Source organism: Crocuta crocuta, unplaced genomic scaffold (assembly GCF_008692635.1).
Source record: "Crocuta crocuta isolate KB4526 unplaced genomic scaffold, BGI_CrCroc_1.0 scaffold161, whole genome shotgun sequence".
Taxonomy (NCBI): domain Eukaryota; kingdom Metazoa; phylum Chordata; class Mammalia; order Carnivora; family Hyaenidae; genus Crocuta; species Crocuta crocuta.
Genome location: NW_027527937.1, coordinates 561177 through 583642, shown reverse-complemented (window position 1 = coordinate 583642; position 22466 = coordinate 561177). Strand labels below are relative to the sequence as shown.

At 41.0% G+C, this 22466-nt stretch overlaps 1 pseudogene; it reads left to right on the top strand.

Moving 5' to 3' along the window:
- The first annotated feature begins 312 nt into the window (after positions 1–312).
- The window catches only part of LOC144221690 (sulfotransferase 1C1-like), a 30036-nt pseudogene continuing 7882 nt past the window's right edge, over positions 313–22466 (top strand).

Genomic DNA, 22466 nt, shown 5'->3' with positions numbered 1-22466 from the left:
GTGTGTGTTTATTTTATTTTTTAGAGAGAGAAAGACAGAGTGCAAGCAGGGGAAGGGCAGAGACAGAGGGAGACACAGAAAAAGAAGCAGGCTCCAGGCTCTGAGCTGTCAGCACAGAGCCCAATGTGGGATTCGGACTCACTGACTGAGAGATCATGTCCTGAGCTGACGTTGGGCACTTACCTGACTGAGTCACCCACGTGCCCCTATCCTAACCTTCTCAGGAATATTTTTCTTGACAGGAATGACTGTTCTGAGTTGATACAAGCACACTTTTCTTTAAGCATCAGTCTCATAAGTCTACGTAGAAAGATGTCCTTGGAGGAAATGAAAGACCTTCAGCTAGTCGGAAAATACATACAACCAGAAACCAGGGAAGTGAATGGAGTCCTTATGACCAAGATGATGAGTGATAATTGGGAGAACATCTGGAATTTCCAAGCAAGACCTGATGATCTTCTCATTGCATCCTATGCCAAAGCAGGTAGGTTTGGGAATCTGGAGGTGGATAGGAGGAGCAGGGGTCTTCTGATTTTAAAAATGCAGATTTTCTCCAGGCCTAGCCCCTGGAGAAATGAACCCAGACTTGCTTCTGAGCTCCAATCCCCTAGGATCCAAGGTTTTCCTGTTTTAGTAGGTCTCAGATGAAGAAAGAGATTGGCAGATGCGAAATCTTCAAAGGACTGAATGAATTGTAAAGTTATTTAAAAGCAGAGTCTGAGAAATTGTACAGAAGTTCTCACAGTAATCTTGCCAACCCAGCCACTCCTGGTTCCCATCCGTGAGGCAACCCCGCAGTAACAGCACTTCATGCCCATTAATAAGTGTCCCTTGGTGGGGGACACTGATGTGGAAATGAGGGCTTTCCCCTCAATCGGAAATATTCTGATGGTATTGAGTCCAAACCCAATCTGAAGAAGAATCTGAAGAAGGGGAGATGACACCTACCAGGGCCTCATAAAAATAATGAGAGGCTGTGACAAAAGTGAAGGTCTGAGAAGGCAAGAAGTTCCGAGATTTGTACAGGGGTGGACGAACAGAGAATATCTTACTTGGGTAGGCTGCGAAAATGACTGACGATCCCCCTGCATTACCTGCGCTGGTAATGTCAAGCTGTATGACCAAGTGAGACAGGGATCTCGAAGCTGTAGCCAGTTTGGGAAAGTCTCAGTGGCCATTTGACTCACCAAGGTGGACTTCAGGTAATCCTAACCAAAAGACCTCATAAAAGGGTGTGATCACTGCAGTTCTTCGAACCTTTCTTTATTAGACTGTTAATAGACTCTGGCTAGGCATTCCCTCCTTAGCCTCACTCTGCTCTCAAGATTCAGCGTTACTTAAACTAGGGCATGGCCTTTCTGTCATCAGGGTTCAATTGTTTCAAGAATCTCCTTCTCTGTCTGGTTTGCACAGGACACTCCTGCCCAGAACTGAACCTGAATTTTCATTGCACCTCAGAGCAGAAATATTTTCAACTCACCTTTCAAATTTTGCAGTCAATCCCAAAGCCTCTCATAAGACAGTTCCCAAGTCTCCAGCCTTTAGTCCCTCACTTCAGCTACCACCTCATACCTGCTGTGCGCCTGTTTCTACTTCCCAATGAGGAAATGTGACTCTATCTTGCTCCTGAGGCTCCCTGCCTGGGATGCCCTGGCTTCTTAATGTGAATGGACATTCCAGTCCCTCTTGACTCTACACTTCAAAGCCATCTCAGCTGATCCTTACTTACCTCTTCCACAGCAAGTTGGCTCTCCTCCTCTGTAGACTAGTCCTGTATCCCTTTGCACATCCTTTTTGGCTCTTACTGTATACTGTTCATTTTCTAGTTAACTGTGTATATGTCCTATGTTTCAGCGAGCAACCAGAGAGACACCAAACACTTCTGATGTAAACAGGAAAATGGATATCTGGTGGACAATGAGTCTACCTCTTTGTCCACCTCTATGTCTATGTCCACTCCTCTTCTGTATCCTTTAGATTCAATTTTGCTACAAGTGTCACAAAACCCAAAATCACACAAAAGAAAAAGCAGTCTGAAGAATTAGTAGTCAGTGCTGAAACGGTGGCTGCATTGATCATCAAAGACTCGGACTTTTCCTAACTTTCTACTGCACCATCTCCAAGTGTAGCTTTTGGTTTTACGGTCCAATCTGACTCCTGGAGCTCGAGCCATCCCATGCACACTTCAAAAGCAGCAAGGAGGTAGGAAAGGAGGAATAAGGTCATGTCCCTTCCCTTTAAAGTTTTTAAATGTTTTCTTTATTTTTGAGAGAGAGATAGAGACAGCATGAACGGGGGAGTCTCAGAGAGAGAGGGAGACACAGATTCCGATGACAGGCTCCTGGCTCTGGGCTAGCTGTCAGCACAAGACTGACGTGGGGTTCGAACCTATGAACCATGAGATCATGGCCTGAGCTGAAGTCGAACTCTTAACCGACTGAGCCACCCAGGCGCAGTCCCTTTTCTTTAAAGACAACTTTCCAAAATGGCGTGGCCACATTATGCAAGAAAGACTGAAGAACATTGCCTTTGAGGCAAATAACTATATGCCCAGCTAAAAATTAAGGATCTATTAACTTGAGGAAGAAAGGAAGAATGGATATAAGCTAGGCAAGAAGCAGTCACTGTCCTATCTTACATCGTCCAAAAAGATTGTAAACGTTATGAGACAAGAACAGTGCCTAATTCATCTCTGTATGTCCCTACGGTAATTTGATTCAGTATTCAGTATTCATTTGCTCAGACTATCTGAGGATTAAAGACGAGGCAGTAAGTAAGCTGATTCTGCTTAACACTCAGCACGTATAAATTTTACTGAACACATAAATAATCAAGGAAATGAATTGAACTGTGCAGTGAGTAGATGGAATTGACGGTAAGTATTGCCCCTAGGTACAACCTGGACACAGGAGATTGTGGACATGATCCAAAATGATGGCGATGTGGAGAAGTGCCAGCGGGCCAACACCTTTGACCGGCAACCTTTCATTGAGTGGGCTCTTCCCCCACCCTTCAACTCAGGTAAGCTTACCCAAATAATGCCCATGATGTAGCTAAGACCCATGACTACCGTGTTAGGTCAGTTTGCATCTGAGAAGAGAATTATTTCTACAATTAGCCTTCTGGAAAATATTTCAAGGATACTGGGAAAGAGGTTAAGATCATTATACTCACTTCATCTGGGAAATAAGACTTCTAAATTCCTTTTCTAAATATATAAGATTGGGCAGCATCAGACAGCTCATTCCCTACTGGCGATTGGGAATTCAAGAGTAACGATGAATGTATAACACAGAGAAGGAAGGGTGAGGACTCCTAGCATCCAGTGATTAAGAACCACATTCCTCTGTGATTGTGCTCCCTTCTCATAGAGGATTCTCTTCAAATATATTTTATCTATAGCCAGTCGACCACAGAATCAAACAAAATCATATATAGATTATTATCATCAACAAACAATTACGCTTCACACCAAAGATGTGAAGAAATATAAGACACAGCATCCTTGAAGAGCTTGAAATCAATTAGGAATAAAGGACATGTTTTTATACAGGAAATAGTGGCAAATACTAGCTTTTATAACAGATGACAACCCAATGATGAAAAGCCATAGACTTTTGAATCAAATAATACAGGTTCAAATGTTTACCTGGTGACATTGAGTAAATTATTAACTGTCAAACCACAATTATTTTCATTTCTAAAATAATACCTATTGAAAACACATTATTGATTGTGTCAACTATTCCAGGACCATTAACTGAAAAATATCCATTTTCTCCCTTTGAATAGCTTGATCTCTTGTCAAAAATCAACTATATGTGTCTATATATGTTATATATATACCATTTTGTGTCTATCTCTATGCCAACTCCACACCTCCTGCTTACTATAGCTTCATAAGCTTTGAAATTAGATATTGTAAATTCTCCAGGTTTCTATTTCATTTTCAAAGTTGCTTTACCTATATTAGGATCTTTGTAAGTTCTAGAATCAGACTGTTTGTTTCTAAAAAAAAATTCCAATATTTGGTTGGGATTACATTGAATCTACTGATCTATTTGGGGAGAAGTATTACTCTAACAAAATCTGGATTTCTGATCTAGGAATGTGGTTCGTCTCTTCAACAACTTAGGCCTTGTTTAATTTCCCTTGCCAGTGTCTGATGTCTTCTGTCACTTATGTCAAGCACATCTTCAATCAAATTTAACCGTAAATATTTTTATTTAATGGTATTATAAATGGCATTTTTTGATATTAATCTTTATTTGTTGCTGGTATACTGAAGTATAATTGCTATTTATACTTGATCTTGTATTCCGCATCCCTGCTTATTGGTTCTAGTAACTTTTGTATATTCTATTGGGTTATTCTGTTATTTGGCTCATAGATATTCATGATTTTTCTATTTTATTGATATAAGGGACATTTTAGCATTGTAAAATTCTTTTTTTCAGTTTATTTTTTTATGTTGAGAGACAGAGAGAGAGACAGAGAGAGAGAGAGAGAGAGAGAGCACATGCACACGCACGGGGGTGGGGGGGGGAGAGAGACATAACCCCAAACAGGCTCCACACTGTGAACACAGAGCCTGGCACAGGGCTCAGTCCCACGAACCATAAGATCATGACCTGAGCCAAAATTAAGACTCAGACACTTAACTGACCAAGCCACCCAGGCACCTCCAGAGTTCTTTCTTTGTCTTATATAATGCTTTTGGGGTTGAATACTACTTTATCTGATAACATCATCATCGCTACTTATTTCCCCTTTTATTTTCACTTTTTCTGTGTTTTAGGTGTGTCTTCTATGCTGCATATGATCAAGTTTTCTCTTATGAGCCAATCTGAACCTATTTTTATTCATTTTAGTAATCTCTACATCCAACATGGGGCTCGAACTCACAACCCTAAGATCAAGAGTCACATGCTCTTTCAACTGAGCCTGCCAGTGACCCCTTGAATCATCTATTTTTAATAGATGATTTGGTCCCACTCACATTTATTGATATGGCTGATATGTTTGTTCACAATTATGTCATATTGTAACTGAACTAACATGAATTTACTCCTTAGGGAGTCACAGATAGAAACTACACCAGGTAAAGCTGTCACACAAAGGAATCTTTATTTGTAGCGATAAGGAGATCATGGGGAATAATTTCCAAAGCCATGACTCTCAGAACAAGGGTAAATGGGTTCATTTTATTTAGGGTTAGGATAAATATTCAGAAAGGGGAGTTTTGTCATGTATGTAAAGGGGGAGGCATAAGGTGATGCATGTGCCTTAAGGAAACATGCCTATACACACATTGCATGTTATGTTAATGAGGCCTGTGCTCCTCCTTGGGTGGAGGTTTTAACATTATAATGAAGTAAAGGTCACTGTTGGTCACCTCAAGGTCACTCCATGGTCTGTCTGTGCAGATGTGAGTTGGGGGTTGACCTCAAACTGGTATGGATGGTCTGGGCCACTTGGAGCTCATCATCAGGGCAGTCATTATTGCTTGAAGGATAGTTTCGGTTTCCATCACAGGATGCTATGACCATTGGGTCTTTTGGCAGAGTTAAGAGATAAGCTGAAAAGAAGAGCTTGAGGAAAAATGTGTAACACATGTTGGTGGGTACAAGCAGGTGGGTAGTAAAGGTCAGGCCTTGGGGTCTAGATGGTGACAATATTATCATGTGCAATAAGAAATGTTTACTGTTTCTTTCCCTATTTGTTATATCCTTTTTATTTTTCTTTTTCTTAAAAAATTTGTCTGAGTTCTTAAGTTATTTTTATTTTCTATTTTAATTCCACTATAGTTAACATACAGTGTTATATTAGTCTCAGATATACAATATAGTGATTCAACAAATCTATATGTTACTCAGTGCTCATCACAATAAGTGTATTCCTAATCCCTTTACCTAGTTGACACATCTCCTCATCCAGCTCCCCTCTGATATCCATGTTTCTTCTCTATAGTTAAGAGTCTGTTTCTTGATTTCTCTCTCTCTTTTTTATATTTCTTTTGTTCATCTGTTTTGTTTCTTAAATTCTGTGTAAGAGTGAGGTTATGTGGTATTTGTCTTTCTCTGACTGAGTTATTTCACTTAGCATAATAGTCTCTACCTCCATCCATGTCATTACTTCATTACAAATGGCAAGATTTCATTATTTTTTATGACTCAGTAATATTCCATATATATATGTATATGCATGATTACTAGATTGTAGGGTAGTTCTGTTTTTAATTTTGTGAGGAAGCTCCATAGTGTTTTCCACAGCGGTTGTACCAGTTTTTATTCCCACCAACAGTGCAAGAGGATTCCTTTTCATCAGACCTTCACCAGTTTATTATTACTTATGTTTTTTATTTTAGCTATTCTGACAGGTGCAAGGTAATATCTCATTGTAGTTTTTTTAAATATGTACATATGTCTTTTCAAGTTTATTTATTTCTTCTTGAGACAGAGAAAGAGAGAGAGAGAGAGATCAAGTGAAGGAGGGACAGAGAGAGAGAGAGAGAGAGAGAGAGAGAATCTGAAGCAGGCTCCAGGCTCTGAGCTGTCAGTGCAGAGTCCAATGAAGGACTCTACAAGATCACAACCTGAGCCAAAGTCCGATAGTCAACTGACTGAGCCACCAAGGCACACCTCATTTTAATTTTGATTTGCATTTCCCTGATGAGGAGTGATGTTGAGCATCTTTTCACGTGTCTGTATGCCATCTGGATGTCTTCTTTGGAGAAATGTCTCTTCATGTGTTCTGCCCATTTTACTTGGATTATTTGTTTTTTGTGGTATTAAGTTATATATGTTCTTTATATATTTTAGATACTAACCCTTTATCAGATATATCATTTGCAAATATTCTCTCCCATTCAGTAGGTTGTCTTTTTCGTTTTGCTGAGTGTTTCCTTGCTGAGAAGAAGATTTATTTTGAGGTGGTCTCAGTAGTTTATTTTTGCTTTTATTTTCTTTGCCTCAGGATTCATATCTAGAAAAATGTTGCTATGGCCTATCTCGGAGAAATTACTGCTTGTGCTCTCTTCTAGGATGTTTATGGTTTCAGGTCTCACATTTAGGCCTTTCATCCACTTTTCTAAGGTTTAGTTATTTTTGAGAAGGACAGCACAAGCAGGGGAGAGGCAGAGAGAGAGGAAAACAGAGGATCTGAAGGATCTGACAGGAGGGAGTCCAGTGTGGAGCTTGAACTCACAAAATGCAAGATCATAACCTCAGCTGAAGTCAGACGCTCAGCTGATTGAGTCACCTAGGTGCCCTTTTCATCCAGTTTGAATTGATTTTTGTGTATGATGTAAGAAAGTGATCCAGCTTCATTCTTCTGCATGTAGCTGTCCAAACCTCCCAGCACTACCTGTTGAAGAGGCAGTCTCTTTCCCATTGGATATTCTTTCCTGCCTTGTTGCAGATTAATTGACCACATAATTTTGGGTTGTTTCTGGGCTTTCTATCCTGGTCTATTGATCTATGTGTCTATGTTTGTGTCGGTACCATACTGTTTTCATTACTACAGCTTTGTAGTATAACTTGAAATCAGGAATTGTCATACCTCCAGCTTTGTTTTTCTTTCTCAAGATTGTTTTTGACTATTTGGGGTCTTTTGTGGTTTATAAAAATTTTAGAATTATGTGTTCTGTTTCTGAGAATAAGTGCTGTTGCATTTTGATAAGGACTTTATTAAATGTGTACATTACTTTGGATAGTATGGACATTTTAATAACATTTGTTCTTCCAATCCATGAGCATGGAATGTCTTTCCATTTTTTGTGTGTCATCTTCAATTTATCTCATCAATGTTTTATAGTTTTCAGGGTACAGATCTTTCACGTCCTTGGATAAGTGCATTCCTAGGTGTTTTATTACTTTTGGTGCAATTATAATGGGATTGCTTTCTTAATTTCTCTTTCTGTTCCTTATTTATTGGTGTATAAATGCAATAGATTTCTGTTCATTGGTTTTGTATCCTGTGACTCAGCTGAATTTATACATTAGTTCTAATTGTTTCTTGGTGGAGTTTTTAGGGTTTTTTATATATAGTATCATGTCATCCGCAAATAGTGAAAGTTTTACTTCTTCCTGACCAATTTGGATGGCTTTGTGTGTGAGTTTTCACTTCTTTTTTATTTTGAGTTTCTGTTTTTGTTTAGGAAATTGTTAAATATTTTTCTGGTGATTGGTTGCTTGTGTATTATTATCACCTTATATAAGTACTTAATCCTCTTTCCTCTTACTTAACCTTTCACTACCTGATCTGCCAGTTTCAAAGGAATTTTTGTATTCCCCCCGTTACTTTTATAATCACCAGTAATCTTACTCTAAATTTTAAGTTACATTCTTTCTACTTTGTTAGAACCTATAAGGTTTACATATTGTTCTTCCACCCATCCCTTCATCCGTTTTAAGTTTTAGTTCTAATATTAAATAATGTGAAATTCTTACTATCAATTCTTGTAATGTTTTCTTCTTTGTTAAATCAAACTCACCCTGGTAAATTGCTCAGGATTAAGTACCCTCCTAAAATTAGGAGGATGATTTACATGAGGCTTTTGAATCCCCCGAGAGTTGAAAGACATCCTCCAAATAACTCCCCGGGGTTTCAACTGTTCCAGGTCTGGACTGGACATGAGTAACCTTTTGTATTTGATTGTGATCTCCTCTATGACTTTTTCCTCATCATCTATCAGCAGGCTGTAGTTTCTCAGGTTAAATTTTTCACAAACACCTCTCTCAGAACCAAGCATGTAACTTGAGGCCAAGCAATTTTGATAGATGGCATTGTACATTTAAGTTTGTTGCTTGGCTAGTAAGTTAAGAGCTCTGGAAGTTTCATTGGTTATAATTTTTACAATTGCTGTAGTCTAATATGTGTGGCTTAGGATGTAAATGGGAATGTAGTAGCCCCAATACCAATCCTTTGTCTAGATGGCAGAGCCATAATATTGGATTACAGGCTTGGGAGGTCATTTATTATTTTTTTAATTGTTAATTTGTAAGGCACCCTGCTTTTTTGAGTCTCCCTGTCCCAATACACTTGGTCTCCCAAATGTTTTTCTCTGGCAAGTGGGATCAGGACGAAAGAAAGATGGATGAATAGTTTCCAGCACAATGACCCTGACCAGACTGAGGGAAGTAGAAACTAGGCTGTCCTTCCAAATATCTAGTACAGCCCAACTGGGACGCACCATTTGATGGCTCTGTTGACATTGTCTCAGGCCTCTTGGGGATGATAGAAGTTAGACAAGGGGTAGGGATCAGGTTTAAGGTAATCTGGGGTCCCCCAGCCATTGTTTTTCCTGGGCAGTTGAGTTTTAAAATCATTGGCCTAGACATGTTAAGTTTTTTTTTTTTTTAGTCTCGACAGTTTATTTTTTTAATTTTTTTTTACAAATAGTTTATTGTCAAATTAGTTTCCACATAACACTCAGTGCTCATCCCCACAAGTGCCCTCCTCCATGCCCATCCCTCCCTCCCCCCCACATCCATCAGTCCTCAGTTTTTGTCAGCATTCAAGAGTCTCTCATGGTTTGCCTCTCTCCCTTTCCCCCACCATTTCCGCCCTTCTTCTCCCCCTTGTTCCTCCGTCAAGTTCCTCCTAATCCTCCTATACGTGCAAACATATGATATTTGTCCTTCTCTGCCTGACTTATTTCGCTCAGCATAACACCCTCAAGGTCCATCCATGTTGCTACACATGGCCAGATTTCATTCTTTCTCATTGCCATGTAGTATTCCATGGTATAGATAAACCACATCTTCTTAACATGTTAAGTTTTTAACAGAGACGATGGTGAACTTTTCCCCTCACTAGGCAAGACAGTTTTTCCCAATAATTGAGCTTTTGAGAAGCCAAACCCAGGTAGTAGGATTGGAGTATTTTGTTTTAATATAAGGTTTGTTGGGATCTCATTTTCCAGTCTCTTATGGCCATTGTTTTCCCATGTTGGTACCAACAAGGTATCCTATCCACAAAAGGACGGTGACTGTTAACAGAAACCTCTCACCAATTTCCAGCTGGCCAGGGTGGCCTCGGCCAATCCTATGGCAAAGAGTTAGAAGAATCACAGTAATAGTGAGAAACAAGTCGTGACAGTGCATCACAGTAAGGAAACATAAAAATAAGGATAGTCTTTTGTTTCACCAGACCATGGATTCCTTAAGCTTCTGCTGTGCAGAGATTAGTTGGCTTCTGAAGTGACTAAAGCAGGGCTGCAGTCTCCTGGAGCCTCTGGAGTTGCAGATTGCTTTTTCCATATGGTCAGCTTTCACAGCGTTGATGGATCAGAAATGCATTCCCAGTTGGAGATGCCGGCTTCACTCTGCTATAATGAATCCAGGGACCCACACTGGCTACCTTTACTGCAATAAGGGTGGTCAAAATGACAGTGAACGGGCCCCTACAAAGGGGTTTTATGGGTTGGACACTTTACTCTTTTATCCATATCGCATCTCCTGGCTTAAAGGGGTGAGCGTCTGTGGTCAGATACAGGTAATCGTTCTCTGACTCTGTGGTGAAAGACGGTTAACCCTGCATCTGTTGTTTTAGGGTTAGATTGTCTATCTCATTTAGATTCTCCTCTATATACCCTTGATAGTGGAGGTGGGGAGGGCACTCATAAAGGATTTTATAAAGGGAGAACTCCATCTGTTTCTTTTGCCTCCCACTTGCAGCTGTAGTCTGCCTCCCTGAAGGTCCCTTATCTCTCCCTGCCTTATGTTAACCCTTTCCCTATTTATTCCTCCCTTGAATAGGGACTGTAACTGCTGTTAGGAAACAGGAATAATGACTATTCTGGCATCTTCAAGTTGATAAGGGACGGTGTAGGGATACAGCAGTTACAGTCTACCCTAAGGTTAGTGGATTGGCCCACAGTATGGTTTTATAGGAAGGCTGGCAGGCATGAGGCAGCATAAACATTAGTAGACACAAAGAGAAAAACACGAAGTAAAGATTATATTGACTAACAAGATGTCATCTTAATGTTTACAGTTTCCAAACCTGTCAAATCATCTGTGAGAGATCCTGATTTTGTAAATAATGTATGTCAGGGAAGTTCTCATAACCCACGTGATGGAGAACCAGGAGCAGTAAGTAATTCATGGTGGCTCTATTATCAAAAGTTTGGCCCTAAGTAAAAAAAAAATAAATAAATTATTTAAGCATCTAATGCTTGTGAGTTGTTATTTAGAGTTTCGCTGAGTATAAGCAGACAGTCTGCTTTATTTTGATGTGTAAAACATTTTCTAAACCCAGGAGTTCTGCTAGATACAGAGTCAAGGCAGCCATTTACAATGTTTTTTTAAAACAATTTTAAAGTTTTATTTATTTCTGAGAGAGAGAGACAGAGACAGAGAGAAATAGAGAGAGAAATAGTGACAGCATGAACAGGGGAGGGTCAGAGAGAGAGGGAGATACAGAATTTGAAACAGGCTCCAGGCTCTGAGCTGTCAGCACAGACCCCGGCGCGGAGCTCGAACCCATGAATCGCGAGATCATGACCTGAGCCATCCAGATGCCCCCATTTACCATTATTAATTTGCAAATTTTTAGGTATGCCAAACCTGGGTATTATTTTATAAAGCAGAATTTTATACTTTTTGTGCCTTTTCTGGATTGTAGGGGAAGGCCTTTATACAATTAGTAAAAATATTAACCCATACAAATAGATGTTGGATTTTTTTTGAAGTTGGCATTTGAGTGAAACCTAATTATTAGTCTTTTCTGAATAGTCTCCAGTTCCTTGATTGTCTGGGAGAGCAAGTTTGTGGTTGAAAGGATTGTTTCTAAGACATACTTCACAGGCTGATACTACTTGCAGAACTGTCCTTGACAAATCTTTTTCCAGTAAACATCTTTGGGCCATTTTGATAAGTTTTGCCCCTTACTGAATGAAAGGCGTGATCCTGTGTTTTATGACTTTTTAGCTCTGTGAGCTTGGGAATAGTAATTGCTCTGCTCTGTTTATAGCCATTCCAAGAGCTGGGGACAGTGTTTAGGAGTCAGACCCCAGTTTATCGGGAGTGGGGAGGGGAGAGTAGGTGGGATTGAGTCTCCTTAATAATGATATAGCAGCAAACTATTTTCCTGAACCCTGGTATGGACAGCCTACAATATCCAGTAATTTCCAAAAACTCACATAAGTATTTCTCTGTCCTGGAGTTAGTAGCTCCATAGTCTCTAATTTACTTATAATGTCCCTTTCTAGCAAGGGAGTAAGGCTCTCTGGCATTATTAGGAAAGAAGGATTAAAAAAATTAGGCTTCCCCATAAATATCCCAGGGGCTGAGAGAAAACTTTAGTTAGAAGTTTTCCAGAGATGCCTTTAATTGTCATGCTGCATTTGGACAGTCGGCCTGGAGTGGAAGGGAGGCCAGAAAAGGTAGTTCTAGTGTCAAGAAGGAATACGACCAGTTTTCCTTCTATATTTAGAGTTATCCCAGGCTCTAGGTTTCTGATAGACAGTTGTCTAGGGGAGCCATCTTGAAAAGCCCCAGGCCCTGGTTAGTCCTGTCCAAGGACATTGGTAATCTGAGCCCTGACAGATAGAGGTTCCCAAGGGCATTCAGATCTTCCGTGATTGTTTCCACACACGGGGCATGGTTTACGGGGTTTTCATTTTGGTTGTCCCCTCTGAGGACATTCTCATTTTAGTGCTCTGAATGGACGTATAAATGGCACTTGGTGCCGGGACCTCGGGAAGTCTGGTCTGACATAGTACGTAAGGCCACAACTAAGGCCGCAGATTGTTTTTAAGCTTCCTTTACTGTTTTGTTTGTAATACACCCAATTTGCAGCTCATAGGAGCTCCTCCAGGTCCCTGCAAGGCCAACAGCCAATCTGTGTGTGTTCTCTGAATATCTAGGGCTGATTGAGAGACAAATTTGTGCCTTAAAATTATCTCAAATTTAAGGGAGTTGGGGGGCGGGAGGGGATAGGCATATATTTCATAAGAGCCTCCCTCCCCTCAACCTTTCCAGGCAGACCATTGGGCTTCCATTTTGTGTTTGTAAAATAGCGGCTAATTCAGCATAATTTAAGGGCTAAATCTCAGATTTCCTTAATTTTTCGCCCCAAAACATCTGTCTCATTAAGAGTCTGTTTTAACAAAAGCATTATATTTTTCCAGGTCAACTCAAAAAATATGTTATAATATTCTGAAAAGCTTTTATATATTTATCCAGTCTGAAACCTTACCTAGATCTCCTTTTATCTGTCTTAAACTTTGAAATGTAAAGGGTTTTTTTTTCTTTACACCCCTCCATTTCCCATCTGTAGGACATTGGCAGTAAGGACTGTGACCAAGAAATACTTTCCTGGTTGTTGTGGGATGCACTGATTTTATTTTGGCTCAGCAGTAACTTACATACTGATCACTGGCCAACGAGGGAGAGAGATTAGGAGCCAAAGTCAAGGTCTATCCCCCTGCCTTTTTCAGCAATACTCACATAGTTATGTGAGACATGTGGATATCCATTTGTGTCATACAATGGGCTAAGTTTAGTAAAATGGCTCCCATGTTTTTTAGTAAAAGCCCTTTATAGATATCATCCATCCCTCAAATGGCATAGGAATCCATTCCTCTCCTAAACAGGAACAACAAAAATGTGGAGGATTTTAAGGCTTGAACCAAGAGTATTGCCATCATTTTCCCAACCTTTGAGTAAAAGGAGCAGGANCTTGCTTTTGGGGATGTGTAAAGTAAGAAGTTGCTGCGGTGGAGGTCAAGGAGGTTGTTTCCTGCTTTCAAAGGAGCAGGGATTTTAATCTTAACCCTGTGTACTTTTAAAATCTTTTTATCTTAACCTTAGTCTGTCCTGACCACACATAAAAAATTTTTTGGAAGATTTTTCTTCACAAGCTTTCTACAACTTTTTCTTACATTTAGATTTTGTCCCAAGCTACTTTTCTCCGAACAACCAGTCTCATTTAGGAAAAAATTACTTTCTTTTACTTTCAACAAAAATATATTTCCATTTCTAATGTCTTTCTTTCATATCTCCTTTTCTACATACAGAGTTGCTTTTCTTTTTTTTTCTTTTTATCAGTTTTAACTACATGTAGGAGAATTTTAACTTTTAGAAACCTTAGTCTCCAGTGGAAACTAAGTAGTAACCAATTGTGAACTCTATGTTATATCATAATTTTTTGAGATAGCAAACTTATGAACCCATTAGGCACAAAGCATGTTTTTCAACAGTTCCACATATCCTGTTGTTTTTTTTTTTGTTTCCTGCAACAAGTCAAAATCACTGATCTATATCTAGTTATTAGGGATTTAGCCTCTTATCTAGTTAGATATCCAATGAATTTAATCTCAATTTATCATGCAAGCAAAACTTGAATGTTTTAGGTTACCAAGGACTCTGAAAGCTATCTTAACAATAATCCATGAAAACTATGAAACAGACAAAATTACCCATCACTCTAAGTCTTCCTTTTGTTAACAAATTGGGACAGAGATAACATGAGCTTATTTGACCTTCAGCAAATAGGTAGAATTAAAGTTTTCTTTTTTTTTTAAATGTTGATAAACATTGTCTATCTCAAACTAACAAACTTAAATTAGCTTAAACACTGAATACGTTTACATGAGTCCACGTAAGATAATTTGTTCCCTATGATTAATTTTTACCTGGAATGTTGGTGGGGGAAATCTGATGTTGGTGGTCTTCACTCCTCAACATCTCAGGTGGGAGGAGAAGTTGATGGTACCTGAGGCATTAAGGAACCAATTATGCAGGCCACCCCTCAGGTGGTGCAGAAAAGGGAGGAGGGAAGGCAGAAGAGATGAGTTGCCATCAGAAGGCAAAGAGAGAGAACCCCTTGTTTTTAATCTAGTCAGTTCAGACAGAGGAGCAAACTACAGGGTTCTTTTGTTTTGTTTTCCACCAGTGGAAGTAGGCAGTCAATGTTAATCCAGAGACTCCAGAGACAACAAGGAACTTCCCTGAAACAAAAGGAGTTTGGGAGCTGCTTGGGAATATTCCCTATTTCCCCATTCTGAGGTAGAATAATCAGACAAAATTGGCTCTAATTATCATAGTCATTGACCCAGAAAATGAATGAGAGACAAATCCCCATACACAGTTACATGGTGACTCCAACCTGCCACTCAGCACCCGGTGCCCAACACCTTAGAGTTGCAGCTTCGTTCCTCTTCCCTTGTGGAATTACTAATGCAACTCTGGGAGGTGACCAGCTCCACTTCTGCCTATTATGGGCAGGTCTGCCAAAACAAACCCGGGTTGTTCCCATCTGGCAGGCACTCCCTGAGCTGGTTCCTTGGCCTAAAGTGTTCTACGAGCACACATGGGAGTCCTCTCCCTGACACACCTGGAGGACTTGTCTTTTGCAGATCCAGGAATCTGCTGGTGCCGGGTGAGGCCGTCTCTCCTGGCACCCCGAGGTTCACATCCTTGGTGGCAAAGGAGGTGGAAATGCACCATCTCTGAATCCCGGACAAGAGCACCCAAGTAATGTAGCAGGATTCTTGCACAGAGAGTGGTGACACCGTGGCTTTTCTTTCCGGGAAGCAACTTTATTCCTGCCAGCACCACTCAGTTGACTTCGAACCCAAAGAACTGAGCCCGAAATGCCATGTGATGTAGTTTTTTATAATTTTTTTTACTTCTTTGTCTCTCATATATGGTAACACACAAACATGTAGTCTGATTAGAGGTTCTCATGTTACAAGGTCGTGAGGGATGTTGTCATGGATGCATATAGGTAGGTTGCCTTGAGATTTCTTTCTTTCTTTCTTTCTTTCTTTCTTTCTTTCTTTCCTTCTTTCTCTCTCTCTCTCTCTCTCTCTCGCTCTCACTCTCGCTCTCTCTCTCTCTTTCTTTCCTTAAGGAGGGGACCCTATCATAGTGGCATTGCTGACTGAAGGGCAGTCACATTTCTAATGGTGGCAAGAGCTCTTGGGCTGAGGCAGTGTCATCTGAGGCATTGCTGTGCTTGCAGGTGGTTTCCTGGGTGGAGATCCATGAAAGGTAGAAGTGGGGCTGCTGGTGTTTAATGCCAAGTACATGTGCTAGAGGCCTGGCTCAGGATGGGACTATAAGTGTGAACTCTACTGCTAGGTGTGCAGACTTCATTGGGTTCCATTAGATCATCAGGGTACACTTTGCAAAGGAGCATGCAGTATCCATGACTGAGCTTTGTGGGGACGCCATCCATAATGTATATAGATTCTGGGCACATTGATAGGCTCACTGTAAGGACATTTTGTAGATGGCAGCTATACAATCCAAAGATAACCCCATGAAATCTATGATAGGGGGGTAGAGCACAAACCTGCCAGCCAAGATGAGTCTGATGTGTTTACAACAGTAGGGCTGTTAGGTGGGGGGTATATATAATTTGAGGCATGGTGTAAGGATGGGATGACTCTATTAAGCATCACTTCCATTGGCACCATTTAATGTAGAGGGAGATGAACTCCGGGTCTGAATCCATGCCTGGTAGCACATTGACCCCTTCTAATAGGGCCTGCAACACCTGGTCCTCAGCTGTCCTTTGGTATAGTTGTATGCCTGGATGACTTTGTTCCTGCACATCTTCTGAGATAGAGTTAGGCTGGAGGAGGGATTTACTAACAACCCTATTATCTGAGGTAGCCACAATAAAGGAGTGAATATGCATTTGATTAGCTTGTGGGGTGTCCTTCAGGGAAATCAGTATGGATAGCAACAAAAAAGAGAGTGTCTTTGCTTAGGAGCAAGGGGTCTTTAGCCTCTTCATCTCGAATGGGGTGGAGACCTGTCTGCATCCACTGAGAGCCACCATAGGATTCTATGGTTCCTTTGGGGGATTCATTTCCTAATGTGACTGGCATCCACCAGAAGGAATACCTTTCTCTTCTTTTTGAGATCCACAATCCCATTAGTTGACCCTGAAATCATAATTTTATGGTGTGATAAAACTTGCAAAGCTTTTTTATGGACTTGATTTAATTAACCAGCTGTAAAACCAGATAGTGAGCTAAGCCAGTGTCCTTCACTTTGTGGCTGATTGTGGACCTTCATCTGGGCCAAAGAAATTTGTATAATCATGACCTCTTAGCAATTTGGTAGGGTTTGTTCTATTGGGCTATTAGAGAGGGTCATATTGCACAATCCACCCCTGATCAGGTTGCCAGCATGTGGAAGACAGTGAGACAATGGAAAGATCACAATGCTGAGGGCAGCATTCATCTAGTGAACAGAAGTGAATGACATCCTCCTTGAGGTCAGAGGAGTCAGGAGTCCCTGTCAGTACTAGAAGTGTTTTTTTTAAGAAGACATGTAGTTGGTATGGGGGTATGGAGAGCTAAGAGCCAGGAATCAAGTGGTATTAGAGCCACGGGTAAAATTTCTGTGCATTTGGGGGTCCCTAGTGTTTAAAAATTGAGGAGCATCTGTCTGAAAGCCATTGTACCTCTCTATAAATCCCCCTGCTTGGGGCCAGTGAGCTAGGTGGAAATTCCACAAGATTCCATGTTCCAGAGGCCATTACTGAACTGCTTCGGAGGTGGAAGCAGTTCCATGTTCCTTGGTCTGAATCTGTAATGTCTTGTGGGTGTAAGGGGACACACACATATCTGTTTGGGAAGGATGTTGCACAATGGAAGCAGTGTGTCTGGAGAGAACAGCCTGTAGCCATCCCAAGAAGGTATTGGTGATGGTGTTTACATACCCACTAGCTCCAGCAGAAGGCAGGGCAGTTTGATACAACAAATTTGCCATCACAAATTGTCCCACTGATCTGGGAAACTTCCAGAGTTTTGTCTGGGGACAAAGAGGCAACTATTTACCACCAGTTTTGATACAGCAAGGGTGAAAGCAATTCCACACCTGTTTCGCCAATCAGTGAGTGGTATTACTCCCCTGTGGCCTGATGTAATAGGGGCCCACTCTCCTAGTGGGCATGGTATTTCTGGAAGGATAGTTATATGAAGGTTATGTCTGGAATGTTGTTGGAATGTTGGAACAAGGAGTCTGCAATGTTATTAGAATGTGCTTCTGGTGTTTGTTGCCATGTGTGCACAGACATGAGTGACTATAAGTGGCATACGTGACTTGGTTGTCCCTCTCTAAATGGTGGCACCTGGAGACATTGAATTATCCTTTTGTCATTATCCAGACCAGTCTAAGAGTCCATGGCTAACAGTCCAAGAATCAGCAAATATATAGGCTCTTGGGAGTCTCACTTTGTGGCCTATTATGGAGTCAAACACACTGCCACCAACCCCGCTATCTGGGCCAAACCAGGAGTGCCCTCCTTGACTAGGGATATGAGATAGCAGGATGACCACTGCAGCCTACTGGTGGGTGGCACTGTGTACGATGGCAGCACTGTTGTACAGGAAGAACACTGACTCCCTTTCCATGCCAGACACCTGGTCCCAAGGAGCTTCTCAAACTGCTAGACAGGCCAACAGTGGGGGTGCCACCAGCTGTACCTCCATTAACAGTAGGCACGAGGCTGAGCTTGAGGGAGCCACATCCTCCTGTACTCTGGAAAGGTCTTTGACATCAGATTGAGTCCTTTTTAAAGGTACAATTTTCCTTTAACAGTGAGGCCTCAGGGCCATGCTGAGCCTTTGCTGGCTTGAATGGCTAACCCAGTGCAGGATGAGGACTTGTTGCAAATCACCTTGGGCTATGAATGCCTTTTTCTCTAAAAGGGCCCAGTGGACTGCCAAAATTTGGTGCTCTAGTGGCATATGCTAGACTGATGTCTGGGGCTGATCTTTGGTCCAGTCCCATGGACAGCCAGACGAAGCTGTGCTTAGTCCCAAGACTCCACAAGGCCTAATCAGATGTCTCCACTGATTCAACTCAGAAGGCTGAGCCCAGAGAGACTAAGGACAGGGCCTGCTATATGGCTTGCTGGGCCAGATGCAAGACAGTTTGGTGAAGTTCTCCCAAATGGAAAGAAGCTGGATTGCATCTAACAGCACACATAGTTTTTAGTAAATTGTAAGTGTAGAATGTGTTACCCCAAAAGGTGAAGACACCTAATATGTGCTTGGCCTGCTCTAATGTAACAGGAGGCTTAATTTTAGGAAGTTGCTCTTTTATAGTGAGAGAAATTTCACAGTCCTCAACTGCCACATTATGCCAAGAAACTTGAAAGAAGTGGCTGGTCCTTGGATCTGATATAAGCTAATGGCCCCTTACTAGATATAAGTCTCCTGGATAGCATCCTCAAAAGGTTCCAAAGAGAAAATACCATTTACAAAATACTACAGGCCACAATGGGTTACTCTGAGTGAATTTAAGTTGTTCTGTATAGGTTATATGCAACAGCAGGGTTGCTTAAATGCTTAAATAAATCCATGTTGGCCAAGTAAAGTTCAAGATGCCCTTGAAACAGAACGCAATTTGAAGCTGTGACTCTTCCATTATCAGGACCAAGTGAAACATGTTGGCTACATCTAGGACAGAAAAGTAAGGACTTCAAGCTTTTTGGATGTCATCTACTTATCTATAATATTGGGAAAGGGAATCTTAATGACAGAAATCTGTGCATTTAAGTTTTGATAGTCAATTGTGTTTTTTTTAAGTATTTCATTTTTTTAAGTTTACTTATTTTGAAAGAGGTGAGGGAGAGCTGAACAAGGTAGGGACAGAGACAGAGGGAGAAAGAGAATCATAAGCAGACTCCACACTGTCAGCACAGAGACTGACGTGGGGCTCAGTCTCACAAACCGTGAGATCATGACCTGAGCCAAAATCAGTAGTCGGACACTTAACTGACTGAGCCACCCAGACACCCCCCAATAGTCAATTGTTAATCATTGCCAGGTTTCCAGGGGGTTCCTCCTTTTTTTGATTCTCCACCAGAAGCTGTGTTTCTCCAACCAAGGCTGCCTCTCTGCCTCACTGGCAAGCCCTTTCCCTGAGACTGGTGCTGTGTGATCAAACCCCAGCCTGTATTTGGTATTTTAACCCTCAGCATTGGACATTCTGTTTACAGGAATGATTTTGTTGTGATTTGTCTACTTTTTCCTTGCCTCTCTACTGCTTTTCACAAAGTTTCTTAAGCCGCCCCCCCATCCCCCACCACTGGCTTTGCACACCAAAGACTAACTGATTTTCACTCCTGGCTGTCATTTTTACTACCTTGGAGAAATTACTGAAATTACCGGACTACTGTAAGACTCCATTTTTCATCTAAAACCACAGTACAGCACAGAGACCAGTGTGGTGTTTGAGTAGTGGCTGTTGCAGTTCTTGGCCTGGGAAGTAGAGGTTGAAAGAAAGACTGATGGAACTGCTGGCCTTGAAGAGCTGGCCGATAGCCCACCTATGTCAAGATGGACACCTGCTCTTCTCCAGCTGCTTTAATCTACTACCCATTGTAGTAATAGAAAACCCCAAAGGACAAAATATCCAAGTTGTTGTTGGGGTCATAGTTATCACCAAGCTCAGGCCTCCCAAAGCATCTTCATCTTCCCACACAAGTACAACCAATTCATCAAATAATCAGGAGGGAAGCATATAGACATGTAAAACCATAATTTTAGGCAAAGCCTACTATTCAGTAAATCTCATTCCAGATGTTTAACAAAACAATATCGAATAATATCGAATTCAGGAGGCTGACGAAAAATAGTCAAGTAAATGGTGTGGCCTTCTTTCCCAGGTCTGGATCTGGCCCAGAAAATGCCTTCTCCCAGAACTATGAAGACTCACCTGCCTGTTCAGTTGCTGCCACCTTCCTTCTGGAAAGAAAATTCAAAGGTAAGAAAAGCCAACTTTTCAGGACTAATTTTGGTCACATGGACAAACACTGTCTCTAAGTGGAAACAACCAAAGATGTTGAAAGGTAAATAACCAATGGAGGTATAGGGCAGATGATGGCCTTACCCCCACATTCCCACATACTCCATCCTGGATCCAACTTTCCTTCAAAATATTATTTCTGGGTACATACTAGGAAGATTTCAGACAAAATCATTCTGATTAGCTGCCAATGAAGCCACATCCAAAGACAGCAAGTGGTGAAACAAAGCACATATTTCTTCAAGAGGGCTTTTATCTTGGTTTGAATCATCTAAGAAGCAAAAGGAAAGACATAAAAGGGATTTATTTAGGGAAAACCTGTGGAGGGGAAGGTAGAGCAACACAAAGAAGGATGGACAGCTGTAAGACCATGATACTACACTGACCACGCTTACAGCGTATCTTGTGGAGCAAGCTCCCAGGAACCGTTATACCACTATGTCCTCCATTTTCAACAATTTTCATTTATTTTGACACTTCCAGGTTCAGGTTCAATGTGTAATGTACACCAGAACACTAGTGTTTCTTTTTGATATCCGTTTCATCACTGAGTCTTAAATTCAATGAAATATGTAATATGAGCACAATATGAACTTACAAACTTGCAGTGAAAAGTGTAGCCATCCAGCAGAATCAAAATGTGTGTACAAGCAAGCTACTTTAGAGACCTATACTGTATGCTTACCACGAAAACCATAAGGGTCACGTCTGTTTAGCCAAGACACTTTCCCCTATGTGTGGTGCTTAGATACACAGGGCAAGTGATTGCTTTTGACTCTGTATTTTCTGGGCTTCCATGAGTCACAGCTCTTCATCTTGCCCATCTCCCATCTCCAAACAAGGTTCACTGCAATTATATAGGACTCCACATACCAATAGGCTGTCCCATTCCTGATCTGCTTCCCTGAGATTTTACACAGGTTAAGTTGATTTGTGAAAACTCTCTGCTTTATTTCCACAGATAGATCATTCTATATGACTCATGCTGCTCAAGAAGCAATATTATTTCCAAATGGTATTGTAGATTCAATGTGAGAAGACACAATAACATTTTGTTAGTCATCATACTAGCTGTTTTTTCAATAAAATCGGGCCTCCTAAAAATGTAAAAATCTCAATAGCAGCACCTCCTTTTATCTGCTTGGAATTGAGGCTTCTTTGAGTAGGAAGTGACATTAGAGAGTTGAGCCCAAGATATTTCAGCTTATGATGCAGTGGTAAACGAAATAACTATTCCTTAAAGATATCCATGTGGTAATCAAAAGAACCTGTGAATTCTACCTTATATGGTAAAATAAACTTTGTAGATTTGATTAAGTAGGGGATCTTGAGATGAAAAGGTTATCCTGGATTAGTAAGTGGGCCCTCAATATCATCACAAGGATTATATAAGAGAGATGCAAGAAGATCAAAGGAAGTAGGAGATGTGACAAGTGAAGCCAGGGATTGAGTCAAGAACCAAGGAATGCAGGTGGCCTTCAGGGGCTAGCAACAGCAAGTGAAGGGATTCTCCCCTAATGCCACCAAAGGGCCAACAGCTTGACCTGAGCTCAGGGAAATCAAGCCTCCAGAACCACAAGAGAATAGATCTCTTATTGTTTCAGCCACTTCATCTCTAGTAATTTGTTACCGCATCCATGGGGGATTCACACAGACTGGTCAGCAGACTCTCAGAAAATATACCGG